The sequence below is a fragment of the Balaenoptera acutorostrata genome, chromosome 2 (assembly GCF_949987535.1).
Source record: "Balaenoptera acutorostrata chromosome 2, mBalAcu1.1, whole genome shotgun sequence".
Classification (NCBI taxonomy): Eukaryota; Metazoa; Chordata; class Mammalia; order Artiodactyla; family Balaenopteridae; genus Balaenoptera; species Balaenoptera acutorostrata.
The window spans coordinates 132,650,348-132,673,318 of NC_080065.1; the positions used below are offsets into that span (position 1 = coordinate 132,650,348).

Sequence of the window (22,971 nt, forward strand, 5' to 3'; positions counted from 1 at the left end):
CAAAAGTTAGCTGGAGATATCAAGGACTTATAGGGTGGTTAGTAAACTATGCTTGGCAAAGGAAAACAAGTCTTCTCCAGGTTGTCATGTCGTATATTTTTGATGATACTATGTCTAAGACAAGGAGCCACCAGGTTCCAACTTGACCTTTTCTATGACGTTATTAAGAACATGCTAAGACTCTTAAAAATGCACTGGAGAAACATTCTATGATGTTTATAAATAAATTGCCAAGGGCTCTCAAAGGCTAGCTGTATGAAAAAAACAAAGTCCAAATGTAAAATAGCTAGCTAGTGGGAAGCAGCCGCAGAGCACAGGGAGATCAGCTTCGTGCTTTGTGACCACCTAGAGGGGTGGGATAAGGAGGGTGGGAGGGAGATGCAAGAAGGAGGGGATATGGGGATATATGTATATGTATAGCTGATTCACTTTGTTATACAGCAGAGACTAACACACCATTGTAAAGTAATTATACTCCAATAAAGATGTTAAAAATAAATAAATAAAGTCCAAAACAAGTCTTCAAAAGTTATGTATTTTAAACCTATTAAACCCATCAATACTGTTTCTAAGCAAAAGATGCAAAGCAAAATAACTGTGCTCCTCACAAAAAATAATTACAGCATTTATTATATAAAATTAATCATAGTTCACTAAAGGCTGTAAGGTCTTGCAATGGGACAAAATTTTTAGATTTTATGATGGACATTTTTCAATCCTGTCAAGGTAGCTCTGTGACTGCACACAGAACCGCACGTGGACATAGCATCAAAGTTTAAATGTGAGACCCTCTTTGGAAATGACGTCTGCCCTCAGCCCCTATTGTAGACCCATTGAGTGCTCCCCAAACAACAGATCTTATGGGAAAACACAGACAGACAAACCTAGGGGGATGAAACTTAGATTTACACTAACAAACACTTACCAATGACCTGAGGACAGCACATCAGCAAAATATTTACCAGTGCAGGAAAATAAAGACTAAAACTGTTTTGCAATGATTTGGACAACTCAAGACCTATTCTTTTAGATTCCCAAGGTTTTGGATTTCATTAGATTCTGCCGGATTAACCACTCCTTGCTTTATTAAACAGAGACTCTCAAAATTAACAAAGGCTTGGCTTGTAGTCTCTGCATCACCACTACAATGATTAGTGATTGTCTTTGCTGTGGCCAAATTATTCCCTTAGCATCCACCCAGGAGGATAAGAAGACACACCCTTCCCTCATCACTCCAGACTGAGGTTTCAGTTCTTATGGTTGATTTTTGTGGCCTTTTGTAACTCTCCCCTTTTATTGTTAACGATTGTATTTCTCACATCTGCTATTGAGCCTGCAAATAATAGACTCTCCTCTGACCTACACACTTTTTTTCCCCTAAGAGCTTAAAGAACCAACTCTGTGGGCTGCGTTTAAAAACGAAAATAAAGACACAAACAACCTTGGGGTGATGTTATTGTGAACTCAAGATACAAGTTATCAACTTTAGTACCTGAACTTTTGTGAGTTTATTTTTGTTCTTTTGCTTATTCAGAGACTTTCTGAGCCTCAGATTCATCATCCATAAAATTGTGCACAGAATTTTGGTGAGTATTAATACAGTCATATAGTTAAAAAATATATCATGTGGGGCCTCCCTGGTGGCGCAGTGGTTGAGAGTCGGCCTGCCAATGCAGGGGACACGGGTTCGAGCCCTGGTCTGGGAAGATCCCACATGCCGCGGAGCAAATAGACCCGTGAGCCACAATTACTGAGCCTGCGCGTCTGGAGCCTGTGCTCCGCAACAAGAGAGGCCACAATAGTGAGAGGCCCACGCACCGCGATGAAGAGTGGCCCCCGCTTGCCGCAACTAGAGAAAGCCCTAGCACAGAAACGAAGACCCAACATAGCAATCACTCAATCAATCAATCAATCAATCAATCTTTAAAAATATATATATATATCGTGGCTTATAATAATATAGGCAAGCATTTTTAGTCATTATTGTTTCTGATTATTACTTGTGTTAAAGATAGATGAGGGTTCCAGAAAGATGAATTCTGGGGAGGTGAAATCAAATTTTGAAATTCTGAGAGTATAGGATCCAAGTTGAGAAAATCCAAAATAAGTATATGGTTAGAAAGACATGGACTTTTGAATGCATCAAACTTAGCCAGAGGAAACAGAGGAATAGGTAAACTTCTCAGGATTCTCTGGAGTGTCCAAGCCATCCTGGATAGCAGGGTTTCACCAAGCTCCAAGCACTACTTAGTGCCCTTTCATTCAGACGTGCCTGATAGAGGTATTTCCTCATCTAATCCTCCCTAGAAAAAGCCTGATGACCTAAGTTGTATTCATGGATAAAAAAATAGTAATAGAATTAACACGGAGATAGACCTCTAATCTGTCAGAAGAAGAACAATTTTCTGGATTCAGCTGCTCTCCTGAAAGTTTAGGTGTGCTTATATCTTATAAACTATTCATAAATGTATTAATATGTATAAATAAAATAAATATAGGAAACACAAATAACAAATATATTAAATAAAATATATAATTTATAAATTTCTATTTTATATAATTTATATATATATATATATATATATACACGCAAAGTATTTATCATGGAGCCTGAAACCTGTAAAGTACTCAAGAAACATTAGCTGGTTCCATTACTGCGGAATTAGATACCTGCCAAAACACCAGCCAATTATACAACTCTATATTTTTCTCCATTTTTGTACATACATCTTTATTTGTCCACCCATTAGTATAAAAATATACACTTTTCGGTTTTCTAAAAATGATTTTTACTCAGAAATCCTCAGTTACATACATTTGAAGAACTACTGCTGTTCACATATTTAACTTAATAACTGGTAGTCCATTGGTTTGCTTTAGCATGATCTGTTTCATGATTCCTATATCTTTGAACATGTATAAGTCACACACTTATTCTGCTAATAAAAATGAAGTCACCAGATGAGCCAGTGCCCATAAGTTAGTACTTTTTAAGGCAGGAGATTGAATTTTTCTCATAATAGTCTTCACCAGAACCCAGCCTGCATGCAGAAAAAGCTGTCTATGTTTCTAATGCTTATTAACGATTAGTCAGCATTACAAGTCATAGGACGTGAAAAAGACTCCATGTAATGTAAATGCGAATGCCCCCTACTTGCTCACATGCCACAGTGCCTTCATTTTTCACCCAGTAGAGTCATTAGGAGCTCTTTTAAAAAACAAGGTTCTTTTAAATGTTGGTGATGCCATGGTACATCCAGAGAAGGCTGTGCAATCAAGCACAGGGAAATGAACTGCTCTCCATTTCTCTGATGGGGATAAAGGCTGGAATCATTTAACATATAAATGTCCCTGCAAGAAAAATTGCTTAAAGCACACTTCTGCCCAGCTACCAAGAGTTTATGTTCTGAGGGTAAATTAAACAAGTTGAAGGACAAAAATTACAACCCTGGACACAGCTGGCTTGAAAACACGACGATTCTAGCAATAAAAATTGGTAATTACCAAAGATGTAAATAAACGGACAGAGGCTGACATTCTGCTCTGATGTAGTTTCACGGCCACTTGGTCCACCTCAGGACAGCATCATATGGCATGTGAACTAATTCAGTAGCCATCTACCAGTATCCCCTTTTCCAGGCTCTGCTTCCTGCAACCCATCTTCAAGGTGCCATCAGGGTTCTGCCTGAGAGTGTCTCTTTCTACTCAAAATCAGATTCCTTTCATTCCATTTAAACCACTCCAAAGTTTAACCCCAGCTGACCTTTTTCAGGCTTATCGTCCAAGACCTCCTCCCTCATCCTAAGTTCCAGCCAAATTGAACTCTCACTATTCTCCATATATGTGCTGTGACTTCCTGTCTTTGTATCTCTGCATAAGCTATTTACTCTGTCTAGAACGTCTAAATGCAAAAATTCCCTCAAGGCCTGAGTTTGCTTAACTATTTACTTCTTGACCTATACTTTTCAAAGTGCATCTCACAGGCTACCTCTTCTGAGGAACCATTTTCCCATATGTTATTATTTATAACAATAACTGGGAAGATTTACTGAACATTAACACTGTAATGGACATTCTGCTAAAGGTTTCCTAGACTTGTGTAACAAGTGAGAAAAGTACAGTGTTAAAGAGTGCGGAGTGCCAGGGTTCAAATCACGGCTCTGCCACCTACTTGCCAATGAACTTGAGAATTTATTTACCTTCTGTGTGTTCAGTGTCATCATGTGTAAAATGGGCACAGCTATAATACAGTTAAGACCTAACAGAGTTATTGTGGGGATTGCTATGTGAAATAATACATACAAAGCCCTTAGAACAATTCCTGGCACATTGTAATTACAATATAAATATCAGCTGCTGCTACTATTATACCTCACCATATGCTACAAGGTAGATGTCCTCATTATTTCCATTTAAGAGATGAAGAAACTGCAGCTTAGAAAAGTTGAATGTCCAAAGTTATGGGGCAAATATGTGACAGATACAGAACACACACATAAACCTGTCAACTCTAAATCTCTAATCTCACTTTCTGCAGACTAGTTGTCTTTGTTTTCAATCTAGTGATTTCCCTGAGGGTAAACAATAACAGCAACAACCATATTTGCTAATATTTATCGAATACTTACTGTGTGCTAGGCATGGTACTGAACACTATCCACGCATTTATCTCATTAATTCGCACAGCGGATTTAATAACTGAAGACCACCCTTATCCTCATTTTATAGAGGAGGAAACAGCTTTACAGAACCTTATTCAGTCACACAGCTTATAAGTGACAGAACTAGGACTCAAACCCAGATTCTTATCTGAAACGCCACCCTGCCTTACTTTTAGCTGGATTTATTCCTTTACTCCTCTGTTTCTCCAGCTCTCTTAGCGGAAGCTATTTCTATGTCACTGGGCACTTTGTCAGCTGTGCTTCTGTCAGACACCACTGCCAACCTGTCAATCACCGGAAAAGCAGAACGCTGTCCTATTCACACCGCTTGCCTAACAGTGTCTTCCGAGAAGTACATGCTGATAAACCTTGGACTGAACTGAATTTCATGTGGGATGTTGGATCGTGAAGAATCAAATGTTGCACAGAACATGTTTTGCCTGTATGCTGACACGTTAAGTTATAATGACAAAGGGCTTGAGTCCAGTTCTTGTACAAATGGCTAATGAATGAGAAACAACTTTGACATTAGTGAAGAGGCTCAGACTTGAAACTGGATTCATCTGGAATCAATCCCCAAGCATACTGACTTTTTTGTTTGTTTTATTTATCCATTCTAAATCTTGGTTTCCTCATGGACAACTAAAATATAAGAATAATACTCCCTCTTAGAGTTTTTGATAGGATTAAATGTAAACATTCATAAAGCTACTTAGCACTGTGACTCATACATGGTAAGCACTCAGCAAAGTTTGCTCTGTAAATAAAAACTTACATATTTTCAAAAGTCAAATAGGGACTTCCCTGGTGGTCCAGTGGTTAAGACTTCCACCTTCCAATCCCTGGTCGGGGAACTAAGATCCCATATGCCGCTGCAGGGCAACTAAACCTGCACGCAGCAACTACTGAGCTCGCGCGCTCTGGGGCCCGTGCACCACAGCTACTGAGCCTGTGTGCTCTGGAGCCCGCGTGCCACAACTAGAGAGAAGTCCACGTGCCGCAATGAAGAGCCCACAACAAAAGATCCCGCATGCCATAACTAAGACCCGACGCGGCCAAATAAATAAATATTAACAACAACAAAAAAAGTCAAATAATTAAAGAATAGCTCCTTGATCATTCAAGCAACTGCTCTTTTTCACTTCTCTAGGGAGAAGTGCCCTGAAAGGGCCAAGCATGTGAGAAATGGCAGGAAGGGGGACCATTTTGTGGTAAACGGCTCCATTCTTAACCCAAGGGACACAAACCCCACTGGGTGTCTTTGTGTTGTTACAATGTGTGATAAAGGCCCTACAGTGAAGGTTTTCCTTTGTTCTCCAGTCTCACTGACAGAGTGAATTTCACGTGTAGAACTCATTTATCTGGAAACTCTGATGTCTAATGTATTAAGAATTGCAAAATTAAGACTGGGTGTAAAATATTAGAGCTGATAAAATAAAGAGTGAGCACATAGATTTCCCAAGGAATATATCACTCATGTTTCCAGCAAATACTATATTATATATGTATTTTTCCCAATTAATCAATAAAGAAATCTATATTACATGAAATTGCAGCATTTGAAGGTTCCTGACTATTATGGACCAAATTATGTGCCCCCCAATTCATATGATGCAGCCCTAACCCCCAGTGTGGCTGTATTGGAGATAGGGCCTGTAAGGAGGTAGTTAAGGTTAAATGAGCCCATAAGAATGGAGCCTTAATCTGATAGGACTGGTGGCCTTATCTGGAGAGGAGACACCAGATGCACATGCACAGTGGAAAGATGATGTGAGGACAGAGTGAGAAGGTGGCCTTTTACAGGCCAGGAAGCAAGGCCTCACTGGAAATCAACTCTGCTGGCACCTTGATCTTGAACTTCCAGCCTCCAGAACCATGAGAAAGCAATTTTTCTGTTTTTAAGCCTCCCAGTCTGTGGTGTCCCATTATGACAGCAGGAACAGACTAATATTTGTATTACATTATTTCCTGTCTTCCTATAACAGTATGTTTATATTTTTCCAATGAAGAATCAGGATGGCTTATTGGACAAAGGACTTTTCTGTCTCTTTCAAGCCAAGGAGTCCATTTGGGAAATGTAGTTTGGATCTCCTGACTTTCATACTTCAGACAAAAAGAAAAAAATATTAACACCCCGCACATAGCAGTTGTGTTATAAAGTATCTCTTTATTAGGAATCTCTAAGTACCTCCCTCCAGACCTCAAGCACAGGCAAAGGGCCATGGGAAGACAAAGACCAGCCACACAGCAGGCATCAGTATAAACTTAGCAATGATACGGGCTCTTTGTTACATGGATTTTACTCTTTGTCCTTCTGAAATTTAAATTCTTTCCAGTTGAAAGGGGTGGTACAATTCCATCTTTTTCAGCCAGCCATGCTTGGCAATCGTGGGTCAAGAGGCAGAATAAAACCATGGCCAGCACTGACTGATAAGGTTCTGCAGGCTTAGTGGTACTGTGGTTTCCATTGATTGAGAGTATTTATTTTCTTAATTTTCTTCCAAAAATATTTTTTGAGGCCTGCTTTGTGACTGGTACTGAGCAAGGCTCTGGGGATAGAGCAGAGAAACAACAGCCTTGGTCTTGGCCTCCGGCTTCAAACTAGGATGTAAATACCGACCACCATACGCAGTTAACCACATTAACATATACAATATTTTCTGATGATAGTAAGTACTGAAAAGATCATAAAAGATAGCAATGGATAACTTTAAATTATAATTTGGATAGAGTCTGAACTGTGGTCATGGCCGTGCTAACACAGGGGAGGAGAAGTCCGGGCAATTAGTGTAAAGGCCCTGTGGCAGGAATCACCTCAGTGTGCCTGAAAATCAGAAGGAAGGATGGCGTGGCTGGGGTACAAAAGGGGACTAGATCAAGAGGGCCACGTAGAACATGATCAGGAGAGCTGGGGATTCTTAGTGCTCTGACAAACCACTGCAGGGGTTTCAGCTAAACGAGTCTAACTACAAACAACAGTCTGCAGGCCAAATCCAGCCTGCAGCCTGTTTTGTAAATAAAGTTTGACTGGGGCACAGCCAAGCCCAGTCATTTAGTTGTTGTCTATGGCTGCTTTTGCGCTACAAGGCCAAAACTGAGCACTTGCGACAGAGACTATATGGCCCACAAGACCTAAAATATTGACTAACTGGCCCTTTATAGGAAAAGTTTGCTGGGGGGGGGGAAGCATGGGGAGTAGTCAGGAGGCTGTGCAGTCATCCAATGGAGAGGTGATGGTGGCTTGGACCAGTGTGTTTGATAGCAGTACAGATGCCAAGAGGTGAACAGATCTAGAGCATGCTTTGCAAGAAGAGCTGGCAGAATTTCCTGAAGAATTAAACATGGTGGGGGAGAGAGGAATGGATAGAGAGGAACCAAAATATTTCTAGCGTTTTGCCTTGAGCAACTGAGTAGATAACAAGGTCCTGTACTGAGACAGGAAGCTCCTGGGTAGGAGCAGCTTCGTGGAAACAGTAAGAATGAAGAGCTGTTGGAAAATGTTCAGTTCGAAATGCATTTTTATAAAGCCTCTCTGTTGCTTTTTTCCCCCCTCAGTCCAGTGCAGTTATTCCCAAAGCAACCCAATGACTTTTTCCCCCCTTGTTGCATAACACAAACAAAACCCACATGGCCAGTAGAATGATAGCTGACATTTCCTTGGATGCTAAATCATAAACATTCTGAAGGCAGGGGCCATGCCTGCATTGCACGCCATCATATCTCCACGGCCAGCCTAGCACCTGGCACATAGAAGAAGCTCCATAAATAACGGTTTTGAAAGCAAACTGAAGAAATAGTAACCATTCATAGAGAACTTACTATGACATCAGGAACTCAGTGAGGCGCTGCACATAAATTACATTATTTAGTCCTTACAAAAATCCCGCAAGCTAGTTGATGCTATACCAATTCTACAGATTTGGAAACTGAGGCTTAGAGCAAGGGATCAAAAGCACAACTCCCTGCCCTACAGAGCTGAGTCAGGAGATAGAAATGGGTGAAGGGGAGGCAAGTATCGACAATGGGATGCAGTAGTTGGATGTACTGTGGGATGACAGCCTTCTTTAAGTGGGCAATTGCTTCTTGGCTGCCACTGAAGCTTGCTCTGTGGAAAAGCAGCTACCCAATATCACAGGTCTGCTTTTTCAACAGAAGTTGAAAATCCAGTTTTTTATAAAATGAAAACTCTCAAAAAAAAAAAAAAAAAAGACATTGTCCTAGAGCAAGCAGTAGAGAATCCAATCCTGGCAGGCATCTCTCATACTTTTCTCTGTGTACTAACCTCCTTTCTGGTGGGGAGAAAAGCTAATCTACTCCTTAGTAAATGTTATTGGTGAATCTGGTATAACACACTGTCCCTGTGGGCTCAGTTAAATGTACTTTTTGTTAAAGATGTTTCTTATAACAGTTAAGGTTTCACTAGGCACTTGCTTTTTTGTGTCTAGCACTCTGTAGCCATTCTCTGATGTTTGAACATCTGCCTGATGCCTAGAGTGAAACCCCCAATCATACTGAGTGGCTAATAAATTTGTGTAGTTCTTCTAATGCGATGATGCAACACACTGACCTCACTGTGCCAACAAGCCCTGCAATTTTAGAACTAAAGATATTGAATGCTTCCTTTTCAAAAAAAAAAAAAAAAATTCATTTCTTATTATTAAGTCTGCTTTTTAGAGACGGGATATTATATTGATGGTTCCAGCTTAAATTAATTTCATAAAATGGGAGCTTAGAAAATGCTATCACTAGCTTATCTTTTCAATTTTAAGCAAAACAACCACTAAATGGTGTAACGAGAAGGGAAGTAGGATGTTTAAAGTATCTAATGAATTGAATTTGGTGAATAACTACTGAATGTCTATTATATGCCAGGATCTGTGCTAGGTCCCAGGACACAAAATGAACAAGCTATTGCCCTGCACTCACGTTCCAGTGGGGGAAACAGATCCATAAATAATAAAAGATTGAGGCCCATGCTATAATAGAAGGATTACAAAATGCTCTGGGAACTTAGATAAAAGGATGATTAACAATGACTTCATGTGGGCAGACCTGGGAGAAGTCTGGGTCAAGGAATGCTATACAGGAACAGTTACTACTCAGCTCTAACTTTAAGGATGGCTGGAGTTTCAGAATTCAGGTGTAAGAAGAGGTGCATTCTGGGTAATACAAGCTATTATCTATCAGAAATTTACTATAAATAAGGTACTGTACTGAGCACTTACACTCCATTCTTCATAACAACCCAATGAGTTAACTTGTTTTAAATGCCCATTTTTCAGATTAAGAGACAGAGGTCCAGAAGGTTTAGTAATTTAGCCAGGGCTTTATAGCTAGTCATTAGCAAAACTTGTATTTTATTCCAGGTCTGTGTGGACTTGGAATAAGGACTTCAAAGGTTGGGCTATTAAACACTATACTCTATCACCAGGTAGGGTAAGAAGCATGTATATAAAAGATTTTGGTTTAAGGATTAGAGATTAGTCCATTATGGGTAGACGGTAACTTGCATTGATGTGTGTTGCAATGGGGGTACAGGTAGGGAGCAGCTGTGAATATTTCGATATAAGACTTGTAAACTGGGTCCAGATTTTAAGACTGCAGAGGTGGAGCTTTACTCCATAGGCAGCAAGGACTCTTGGGATGACTGTAAAAATCAGAGTAACATGATCAAGAATGAGCTCATTAGATAAATCCAGGATCTCTGAAGCAGCTTTGGAGAAACCAAATGCTAAAAAACCTGCTAAAAGGTTACTGAAATAATGTAGACAAAAGATGATGATGGTCTAAACTCAGAGACTGGCGGTGAGGACAAAAAAGAAGATAAGGATGTATAAAGATGTTGTGGAGGGAAAAATCGACATGATTTCAGAATGGATTTATGGGAGGGATGAAGGAGAGGTATCACTGGTGATGCTAGGAATTCTGGCTTGAATAACTGAGTAGGTGTTGATGTGAAAAGTGGAACATAAGGGAAAGGTCTATGGATGTTCAAGTTGATAAGTCCAACAAATAATTGGTAATATGGAAACTTGTCTTGAAAACATAGATTTAGGAACCACAAAAAAGGGGAGAACATCTACACCAGGCAAAGTGTGGGAATGAGAGGAAATAGACCTAAGACACAATAGCAACACCAACAATAGTTACACAAGGATGTTAACAAGAAGGTTTAACCAGATATTAAGCACAATTCTTTCCAGAGCCTCTGTAATTTGTTTTAGTTAATTGTTTAAAATTAACCAAGGTACAGTAACTTTTCTTTTTTTTACAGCTATTCCATCTACAAGTATTTAATGGCTAGAGGGTCTGAGCATTCACTAATAGTAGGGTATCAATGAGCTAGACATATTCCAGTTGGGGACCCATAGTGATAATTGAGATAATTTACTTTAATCTACATAGGTGTGTATATCCTATATTGCTTTAACAAAGAGGAACACAGCTTACTTAAAAACATTTATATAAAAGTATCATAAACAGATATCAGTGCAAAGAGAAAGACCCAACATAAACATTTAAATGTCTTTTAAGAAGGAATAGTCACTGTGATTACTAATGTTCCAACTGTAGTGGATTAAATGAAAGTACAATGCTTTGAAAGAATTCCTTTTCAAAGCACCTTATATTTTTATCTAGTGACGAAAGCATCAGAACGAAGCATTCTACCGAAGATAATTTGCATTCGTGTTGTCTTTACGGCAGAAATGATTTGTTAGTCAAGGTCAATAGAATCCGACAGGGAGGCTCTTGCCCTCCCTCCTTACCCGGGTACGTGCAGAGATTAGAACAGTCTAACCATTTAGCCTTGGAATTACTACATACTTCACCTCTGAGCTATTCAGAAAGGCTTTGTTCATGAAAAGTTCTCATGCTTATAAAACATTAAACAAAATCTTGTTCCGTGTGACGTGCTGTACTACATTTCTTTTTGTTTGAAGAATTGAAAAAGCTTTACAAACAAGACCTAATAAATCTCTTTAAGACAGCTGTTTGTGGGAACTCTTCCCCACTCAGTGGAGACTGGGGACAGGTAAGGGGAGAAGAGAGGCTGAGAGGAGAAAAGGAGGGCAGACAGGCACCCTCTGTCATCTAAAGTCACCAAAGAAGTTCAGGGCTGCACACATTTCTCCTCCGATCGTCCCTGTCTCTATAAACAGCCAGCGCTCTACCCTTCCCAGGTGGTAGCTGCTGTTTCTAGAGTTTGCCATCTGTTAACACAGGTGAGTAACAGGGAACAAAACACCAAAAGTGCAGAGGGTAGGAGATAAAAGAAGGAAGATAAGAAAAATGAACAATTACTGGTGCTTCTTGTGTTTAGGAAACTATGCCAGATGCTGTCATATTTACAGTAGGCACTTAATAAATACTTAGTTTCTTCCCTTTCACATAAATTATGCTATCTGATTAAAGGAAACTAGTATTCGTAGAGGAAAAAAAAGAGAATCCCTGTGATTTAAAACTGCTGGTCATGAAATAAGCTAATTTATGTATCAGCACGGAGGCATGAAGGAAAGGGCTGGTGAAGTGCTGGGTCAAGGTCAGCTTGTATGCTCTGTGTAGTGATTATACCAGGTAGGACTCATTCCATTCACATATAACATTACTACCAAAAACGAAGAACTCAAGGGACAAGGCACAGAATTAGCCACTGGGACAAAGAATACAAATTAACCATAGATCTCTTTTCTCTAGCTGAGAACTCTTCATAAATGAAGTCGTTGCCTGAGTTTTTGCCTTTGGTAGCAGAGCGGAGACTGTGATGGGGCATTAGGGAGACTTGTCTTTACTCCCTCTACCCACAGGGTTAAACTTGGTCCTGACATTTTTGTAGAAGTCTAGAGAAGACGTTTGAAAAGCTATAGCTTTCACAAGACAATAGAGCTACTGAAAGCAAGTCAGGCATAGTATCAAAGGGGCTCTGGAGTCAGATGGGCCTGAGTGTGAATCCAGTTTCTGCCACTTAACTTGAGACTAGTTATATAATCTCTGGATCCTGGTTTCCTTTTCTATGAAATGGGCAATAACAATAATATCTGTAATATCTACCACTCAGGGCAATTATCATAATGAAATGAGATGAGGCAATGTGGGCATTTGGCACAGTGCCAGGCAGGTGGTAAAAATTCAATACATATTACTTTATGCTAGTAGCATTTTTTTTTTAATCCTGGGATGATAATGCACTTACTTGTGATGCTTAATATCAATCTATACCATTTTTAGAGCATTCTGAAGATTTCTGATAAAGACATATGATGGAAAATTTGATGTATTTAATTTATGTATATCAATCAATACAAAATTTTATACATACACATCAATCCACAAGATCAGCTTCTTCTTTTTTCTTTTCTGGAATGTATCAAGTATTAATGATGATTAACTTGTTTTTCATCTCAAAATACAAGCCATAAATTTTTTTAAACTAACGCATAAGCTATATCATACATTATTTAACTTTTAAAGGACAAATTTATCTATTAAAAGGCTATTCAGCATCAACTTATATTAGATAAGATAGATGCAGTAATGAACAGTTTAGTAGACTCAGAAAATAATATGGGTCCCTAAAGCTTGATTTCTCCAATTAAAGTGTGAAGACATAATGAGAACACAGAAGTACTGAGGTAATCAAAATGTACACTTTTTCCTAATTTCACAACTTTACCTAAACAGTTATAGAAATGTATATGGCATTGTAACAAATAATGTAAATAATTTCTGTTGGTAACAGAAGGATTTAATGATTAATTGCTAAAATACAAATGACAGCTAATTTTAGGAAAGGTAAAAGTAACTTCTTTGAAGGGAGATGTATGTAATAGTAAATAGAGCAAGGAAAAATATATTTTAAAAACTTAGACAACCTGCAGTTTATACCATATATCAAAATAAACTTCAGGTTGCTTAATAAGTTAACTATGACTTTCAAATCATAGAAAAAGCTAAAAATGGACATCAGCTCTTCAAAGGAATAACTTTCTAAAGTTTGAAAAAATAGAAACTGTATTTCACAAAGAAAAAGTTCAACAGAATCAAATATAACAGCTTTAGAGTTTTATACAATGAAAATCCCAGTAGAACACACAGAAAGATACTATATATGTATGCAAAAACTAAACAAACAAACAAAAAGGAAAACAAAGGTCCCAAGAGTGCAATTTATGAGGCTATGTGTAGTTCAGGGGCATCATTAAGGCCTTTCACATACTGACTAATTCTCCTAATACTTATTGGAAAGCATTCACTGTCCACTCTATTACTCTTGGAAACCTCTGTATCTCCTCATACCATTGTGCCGTCTCTCATTTTTGGTGATAGAGGACTCAAGGGTTGGGGAGAAAGGTAACAGATTTTCAGGGTTACAGGGTGTGTCTTACTCTTTGATCTGATTTCCATCCCTAGGCAAATTATTCCCAGAAAATAACTGAGAGGAAGAATAAAAGTGCATGCCTAAAGATGTTCATATCAGCATTATCTAATAATGGAAAACAAAAGAAAATAAAGGATGGAAGGTACAGGGGGAAATTTATTTATTTATTTATTTAATTTATTTATTTTTGGCTGCATTGGGTCTTTGTTGCTGTGCGTGGGCTTTCTCTAGTTGCGGCGAGCAGGGGCTACTCTTCGTTGAGGTGCAGGGGTTTCTCATCACAGTGGCTTCTATTGTTGTGGAGCACAGGCTCGAGGCATGCAGGCTTCAGTAGTTGTAGCATGCAGGCTCTAGAGCGCAGGCTCAGTAGTTGTGGCGCACGGGCTTAGTTGCTCCGCGGCATGTGGGATCTTCCCGGACCAGGGATTGAACCTGTGTCCCCTGCATTGGCAGGCTGATTCTTAACCAGTACGCCACCAAGGAAGTCCACAGGTGGATATTTTTTTAAAAAGGGAAGGAGTGAGAGAGGGAGGGAATCAATAGAGGAGAAAAGAAGAAAAAATGAAATGACCTGAATGTCCAAAAAATATGAGATGGTATATCAATTAGATTAATTATTATTATTATTTTAATTTATTTATTTATTTTATTTTTGGCTGCATTGGGTCTTCATTGCTGCGCTCTGGCTTTCTCTAGTTGCGGCGAGCGGGGGCTACTCTTTGTTGCGGTGCGCTGGCTTCCCATCACGGTGGCTTTTCTTGTTGCGGAGCATGGGCTCTAGGTGCACGGGCTTCAGTAGTTGTGGCACGTGGGCTCAGCAGTTGTGGCTCGCGGGCTCTAGAGTGCAGGCTCAGCAGTTGTGGCACATGGTCTTAGCTGCTCCACGGCATGTGGGATCTTCCCAGACCAGGGCTCGAACCTGTGTCCCCTGCATTGGCAGGCAGATTCTTAACCACTGTGCCACCAGGGAAGCCCGACTAATTATTATTTTTTAAAGATAGTTTTGTGGACGATGCAGTCACATGGGGAAATGCTTATGTGATCCCTGGTCTAGAGCATTCATTCAACACATACTTGAGTCCCTACTCTTCAGGCATTGTTTTAGGCTTCAGGGATATGGAAATGAACAGATAGAGTGCTGGTGGTAGAGAAAACGCAAACACATCCTTAAACAAAATATCAGAGACAAGTGTTATACAGATCATTAAGATGGAGTGAGGTGACAGGAGTGTCTGTTGGCTTCTCTAGATTGGATGATCTGAGAGGGCCTCTCTGAAAAGAAGACATTAAGCTGGGATTTGAATGATAAGAAGAAGGCAACTTCTTAAAGTAAGAGATAATTGCATTCCAAGAAGAGCGTGTCTGAGGTAAAGAAAGGGAAGCACATGAGGAAGAGAGTAGTTAGTATAATTTGACATTAGAGAGGTGTGCCAGGTCAATTTTCAGGACCATGTAAACTTTGATAAGGAGCTTGTACTTATTAAATGATTTCGAAATGAAATTTGTGATCTGATTTATGTTTTAAAGGATTGCTCTGTTTTCTGTAAGGAGAATTTACTGTAAGAGGGGAGAGAAGCAGGCAATCCCACTAGTGAGTTGTTGAGGTAGTTCCAGCTGTGGAAGATGGCGGCTTTGACTAGGAAGGTGGAAAGAGAGGTGAAAAAGTTAGACCAATTTAGGGGATGTTCTGAGGTAAAAGTAACAGGATTGTTCAGAGATTGGATTTGGGTTATCAGGGAAAGAAAGAAATCAAGGGCAGCTCCACAGATTGGCTTTAAAAATTTAGAGGATATCAATGTCATTTACCAAGATGAAGACTGGTGAAGGAACAGTTTGTGCTCAGGGTGACGTGCACATAAGTCAAGAGTTCTGCTTTGTCCCAGTTAAGTTTGAGAGACTAGTAAATATATTATCAGAGATGTTGAGGTGGTGATTGAATAAGAGCCTGGACTTCTGAGAAGGCAGGACTGTACATGGGTGTTGCCATCCCACTGATGAGAATGCGTGAGATTACCTGGGGAGAGTATAGCTAGAGAGCTGAAGAAGGCCTGGGACTGAGCCTTGCCGAACTCAAATCCTTAGAGGTGGAAAGTAGAAATGGGACCAGCCAGAAGAATGGAGAAGGGAGAGCCAGTGAAAGAGAAGAAAATGTCAGTGAGTGTGTAGTAATAGAATCCATGACGGGAAAAACAGCAAGAAGGGACTGGTCAACAGTCTTCTTTGAGATCAAGATAAGAAAAGGTCAAGATAAGGAAAGGACTAAATGACTCGAATTTCCCATCACAGTGGTTGTTGGGGATTTGAAAAATGCAGTCTCAGGGGAGTGATGGGAATGGAAGCCCGTCTAGAGCAGGTCAAGGAGAAAGTGTTGGTGATAGGTGTAGACAGCACAAGACACAGATTTTTCAACAGGTGTTGCTGTGAAGGGCAGACTATAAATGGGATAATGATTAAAGGGGATGTTGAGGTCAAAAGAGGAATTTTTTAAGATGTGAGATATAAGAGCATATTACAAGCTAATGTGAGAAATTCAATTGAGAGGAAGAAATGGATGATTCAGGAGAAAAGACCTTGAGAAGGTGAGAGGGGATAGGATCCAGAACTAACAGGCTCCTCTCTGGCCTTGACAGGTACAGGGAGTCTCTTCTATTGAGAAAAGTACGAGGCCCACACACAAAAATATACACTCTAATTAGAACTACTACCTCGTATATGTATTAGCCAGGCTGGAAGGAAAGAGGAGTGTTTGAAGAGTTAAATGAGGATACTAAGGGGAATCTTCTTCCTTCTTGTGTCCTTTAATATCTGTTTTTATAATAAATAGAAATTTTTAAAGTAACAAATTCTCAAAAAAGCTCCTAAGTCAAGGTGTTCTCACGAGTTACACAGCAAGAAAAGAGCTGACAAATATACAGTTGTTTTGATATATTTTGACAATGTGATGATTTTGATGGTAAATACTACATACTACCCCTATATTAATTCTTCATAGAGTTAATAAATGCCCATATAGTCTTACTTTGTGCCATACTGTTATAAGAATTTAATAAATATCAACACATTTGATATTCAAAACAATCTCAATTATGTACGTAGCATCATTATTCCGATATGAGGAGTCTGAGGTACAGGGAGGTTATTAACTTGTCCAGAATCACACAGCTAAAAAGTCAGGGAGCTGAGATTCAAACCTCAGCATTCTGATGCCAGAATCCTTGCCCTGAACCTCTCTGTTGTGCTTTGGATATGTTATCTCATTGCATCTCAACAACAAACTTTTAAGAAAAGTATATTATTATACACTTAACAGCTAAGAAAAGGGAGACTTTGAAAGGTTAAATAACTTTCTCAAGATTATACTGTTTAAGTGGCTGGACCAGCATTCAAATCTGGATCTTTCTCTCTACAAGTGTATGTTCTCAGCACTTAACGCTATGTAAGTTTTAGAAACAGAAAAAGTAAAAAGTTTACATGTTACATCACTCAAAAATGCTGAATAAATATGATGAGTGGTATAGAAAGGGAAGTTTCTGATTAAGGGAATAAAACAGATTAAATTAAATGACGAAGAAGATAATTAAATATTTAATGATATTACATGCATTGGTTTATAAGATAGTAACAGTTGCTGAGCTCAAGAATTTTACAATCTGGACACGTTTTATTCCATATAAAAGCCATTTTAAAAATGTGGGATAAAAATATATATGTCTAAATTATATATGGAGAAATATATATAGGAATTTATATTTCTAAAAATAATTCATGTTCATTGGAAAACAGGCTTTACAGAGAAGCAAAAGAAGAAAAAGCAGAAGACGAGGAGGGTGAGAGGGAAAGAGGAATAAAACCGTATCTGGAAAGGATGTGACAGTTTGTTGCATATAATTCCAGACATTGTACACACACACACATGCACGCACACACATACAAGCACATTTTTATATAAATGGGATCATACTATGTGTGTTTTTCAGTTACCTCCTTTTCTAACTAAAACCATATTGGGAGCACTGTCTATATCAATAAGTAGGTATAAATCATTATTTTTATGATTGCATTATATTCCATTGTTGGATTGTACTCTAATTCACGTAATCTTCTTCTATTATTGGATGATTAGGTTGTGTATTAATTTACTAGGGGTACCATAACAAAACACCAGAGGCTGGGTGGCTTAAATAACACAACTTTATTTTCTCATAGTGCTGAAGGCTGGCAGCCCAAGATCAAGGCGCCAGCAAAGTTGGTTTCTGATGAGGCCTTTCTTCTGGCTTGCAGATAACTGCCTTCCCCTCGTGTCCTTACATGGCCTTTTCTCTGTGTCTGCACATTCCTGGAGTAACCTTCTTCTTCTTATAAGGACACGAGTCATACTGGATTAAGCTCCCACCCTTATGACTTCATTTAACCTTAATTACCTCTTTAAAGGCCCTATCTCCAAATACAGTCACATTGGGGCTTGGGGCTTCAATGTATAAATTTTGGGGGAGAACACAATCCAGGCCATAATAGGTTGTTTCCAATTTTTTGGTAGTATAAATCATACTGATGATGATAAATGATAAAGTGATTTTTATCCAATCATCTCCCTAGGATATAATCCTAACAGCATAATTGCTAGGTCAAAGAGGATGTCATTTTAAGGCTTTTGGTATGAATTGCCAAGTTGTTTTCTGGAAATGTTTTTTCCTTTGAACTTCTGCCAGTAGACTATGAGAATGAAAACACAACCATTTTAAAGAACAATATACATGTGTAATATTCTCTAACCCTCAACTAAATCTCAGCTCGGGCCATTGTCTCTTGACTGTCTACAATATGTGGTGAGTGGCCCCAGACGACAACATTTTCAGTCCCACCTGAATTCTGGAGAGAACTTCATGAGGAAGGAAAAGAGTTAGAAGAGCCTGGATTGATTCATTTAGAGAGTTTCCTTTAGCATCTTTGTCGCCTGTTTTTAAATTACTCCTCCTAGTTCTACACATTGCATTAAGAAGATAAAACCCAGGCACTTTCTGACAAAGAGAAACATGGTGGGACAGAAGAGTGGGCATGTGCTGGTTAATTTGGGGGAGGCTCTGAGACTGACTCTAGCTTCCTGTAAGTTAACACAGTTGAAAGGGAGCCTTTTCCTACTCAGGATTCTCTCTGTAAATATTCACTTCTGCTGTCTCCTGCAGAGGTCAGGTTACTACAGGCTTTTACATATCCTAGAGGCACTACAGGGAATTAAGCTCAGAACACTGTTTCCTCTTCATTGCCTTTTGTCTCAAGTGTGCTGCCTCCACTATTGGGAGAATAATTTAGAGGGGGAGAGGAATCTCAAATTGAAATAAAGAGAAGGTAGTTTCTTTCATGCAGGGAATAGAGAGAGCCAATCCATGTATTCATGTCTTTAATACTGTTCATGGAATAGAGCAGTAGTTTAATGAATTAGGCACTTTGAGGTTTAATGTAGTTTTGGTGAGTGGAAAAAAAAATCATGGGGGAGGTACCAAGAGAGGAAGAAAACTTGGCATGAACAGGGAAGGCCATTTAAAAGCAAGAATTGATTATATTTAATGTTTCTATCATGATGTTTTACCTCAATTATGTCAAACACAAAGCAAGAGTATACAAAAGTAGAAAATTAAATAAAATGATAAGTGAGCTACAATGTGAAAGTGACATATTATCAACCAGTCAGACAATATGGTGGAATGGAAAACATTTAGAGACCCAGAGTCAGACAGCTGGGACACTAACCAGATGTGTGGCCTCAGGCAGGTATGCAACCTCTCTGAGTTTAGTCTTCTTCCGTGACTTATGAGGATATTAATACCAATTTAACAGAAGAATTAACAGGCTTAAATGAGATAAGCAAAACACCCAGCATAGTACATGGCATACTGGATGCACTCATAAAACAGAGGCTTCCTTCCACTTCTGGAAAATGGAGGAGGACTGTAAATTCTTCAAGAGCCTTTCAATATAGATGTGGAGACAAAATGAGAACATTTGAAACAAGGAGAACAATTATGCACTAAACAGTGTGGCAGTGATCACAAGCATGATAGGAATTCAGACAAAGGGAGAACTGAGTGCACAGGACTACTCCGCCAGTGAAACATTCGTCAAATTGTTGGGTCTTACATACTGGGTGCCTGGGATAAGTAACAGAGAAGCAAACTGTGGAAAGAGGATGTTGAAAGGGGGTGGGTGAGGTAAGGGATGCTTGAGCAGACACAAAAAAATTGTAGGGACACTGAATAAAATTAAGCAAAAGTGACAAATGAAACTCTTCAATTGACCTATAGTCTATGGAAAAAGCAATTCATGCTCATAATAGATACAACAAAATATAATTAGAATGACTAAGAAGGATTACAGTATGAGTATGTACTGAATAAATACTAATAGATAACAATAATGATTTATCATTTTGTAAATTAAGAAAAATATCTGTGAATAAAAACCAATTGGTCATATTTTCCAAAAAAGAAATGACCCCAGTATTAATTTGCAAAACTATTAGTAGATAGAACATCAGGAAGGCTCACTTTTTTCTATTGACAATGATAATGTAATCACTCTGGTTTGCTTGACCTGATCTTATGGCTTTTTCTTTAATATCATAACAGTTTAAAACTGGCAGGAGAGCATTGCTGGTCTTTATTTGGCTTGTCTAAATTCTAGGGTTTTCATTTTCTACATATACTTATGATGGATAATTATTTTAATTCATGTTTTTTAAAAAAACAAATAAGAGAACAATGAAACAATTTATCTTAATGGTGAAAGAATATGAGGCTTGCTTTTCCTTCCCTAATATCCATCAGAAACTTTCTAAAATATTCAGCTAGAGGTAACATAAAAAGTCTTTTTTGGAAGAACAAAGCTAGAGGCATAACCCTTGCAGACTTCAGACTATACTATAAAGCTACAGTAATCAAAACAGTGTGGGATTGGCACAAAAACAGACATATAGATCAATGGAACAGAATAGAGAGCACAGAAATAAACCCACACACCTATGGTCAATTAATATATGAATATACAGTGGAGAAAAGACAGTCTCTTCAGCAAGTGGTGTTGGGAAAGCTGGAAAGCTATATGTAAATCAATGAAATTAGAATACACTCTCACACCATATACAAAAACAAACTCAGAATGGTTTAAAAGACATGACACCCTAAAACTCCTAGAAGAGAACACAGGCAAAACATTCTCTGACATAAATTGTAGCAATATTTCCTTAGAGCAGTCTCCCAAGGCAAAAGAAATAAATGCAAAAATAAGCAAATGGGACCTAATCAAAATTAAAATCCTTTGCACAGCAAAGGAAACCATAAACAAAATGAAAAGACAACACGTGGACTGGGAGAAAATATTTGCAAATGATGCAACTGACAAGGGGTTAATATCCAAAATATACAAACAGCTCATACAGCTCAATATTAAAAAAACAAACAACCCAATCAAAAAATGAGCAGAAGACTTAAATAGACATTTCCCCAAAGAAAACACAGACGGCCAACAGGTTCATGAAAAGATACTCAACATTGCTAATTATTAGAGAAATGCAAAACAAAACCACAATGAATTATTACCAGGACTTCCCTGGGGTCCAGTGGTAAAGAATCTGCCTTACAATGCAGGGGATGCAGGTTCAATCCCTGGTCAGGGAACTAAGATCCCACATGCCTCGGGGCAACTAAGCCCGCGCAACACAACTGCTGAGCTTGCGCGCCTCAACTAGAGAGCCTGCGTGCCACAAACTACAGAGCCCACGCGCGCTGGAGCCCACGTGCTCAGGAGCCCGCGCGTCACAACTACAGAGCCCATGCATCCTGGAGCCTGCGTGCCACAATAAGAGAAGAGAAAAATACCCCACATGCCACTAGAGAGAAGCCCGTGCACCACAACGAAGAGCCTGCACACCACAACAAAAGATTCCATGTGCCTCAACAAAGATCCTGCATGTATCTAAGACCCAACACAGCCAAAAATTAATAAAATAAATAAATAATAAATAACTTTTAAAAATGCAATAAATATTACATTAATATTAAAACTAATTATTAAAATTATAAAAAAATTATTACCTCACACCAGTCAGAATGGCTATCATCAAAAGTCTACAAATAACAAATGCTGGAGAGGGTGTGGAGAAAAGGAAACCCTCCTACACTGTTGGTGGAAATGTAAATTGGCGCAGCACTACGGAAAACAGTATGGAGGTTCCTTAAAAAACTAAAAATAGAGTTGACATATGATCCAACAATCTCACTCCTGGATATATATCTGGAAAAGATGAATTCTAATTCAAAAAGATACATGCACCCCAATGTTCGCAGCACTGTTTACAATAGCCAAGACATGGAAACAACCCAAGTGCCCATCGATAGATGGGTTGCTTAAGAAGATGTGGCATATGTACACACACAACACACACACACACACACACACACACACACACACAACAGAATAGTACTCAGCCATGGGCTTCCCTGGTGGCGCAGTGGTTGAGAGTCTGCCTGCTAATGCAGGGGACGCGGGTTCGAGCCCTGGCCTGGGAGGATCCCACATGCCGCGAAGCGGCTGGGCCCGTGAGCCACAACTGCTGAGCCTGCGCGTCTGGAGCCTGTGCTCCGCGGCGAGAGAGGCCGCGGCGGTGAGAGGCCCGCGCATCGCGATGAAGAGTGGCCCCCGCTTGCCACAACTGGAGAAAGCCCTCGCACAGAAAACGAAGACCCAACACAGCCAAAATCAATCAATCAATCAATCAATCATACGCATCTGATTCAAGATCCTCATTAAAAAAAAAAAAAAAAAAAAAAAAATAGTACTCAGCCATAAAAAAGAATGAAATATTGCCATTTGCAGCATCACAGATGAACCAAGAGAATATTATACTTAGTGAAGTAAGTCAGACAGAGAAAGACAAATATA

General features: G+C 39.1%; 1 protein-coding gene across 4 annotated transcripts in view; it reads right to left on the reverse strand.

Annotated features, from left to right (window-relative positions):
• JAKMIP2 (janus kinase and microtubule interacting protein 2) overlaps positions 1–22,971 on the reverse strand; it is a 192,190-nt gene that overhangs the window by 143,714 nt on the left and 25,505 nt on the right. Inside the window, exon 2 of one of the 4 annotated variants that reach the window (XM_057541739.1) lies at positions 12,979–13,016. The exons of the other annotated variants lie outside the window; for them this stretch is intronic. The gene's annotated coding sequence lies outside the window, so the exon portion shown is untranslated. The remainder of the gene's footprint in view (positions 1–12,978; positions 13,017–22,971) is intronic. 4 annotated transcript variants of the gene reach the window in all.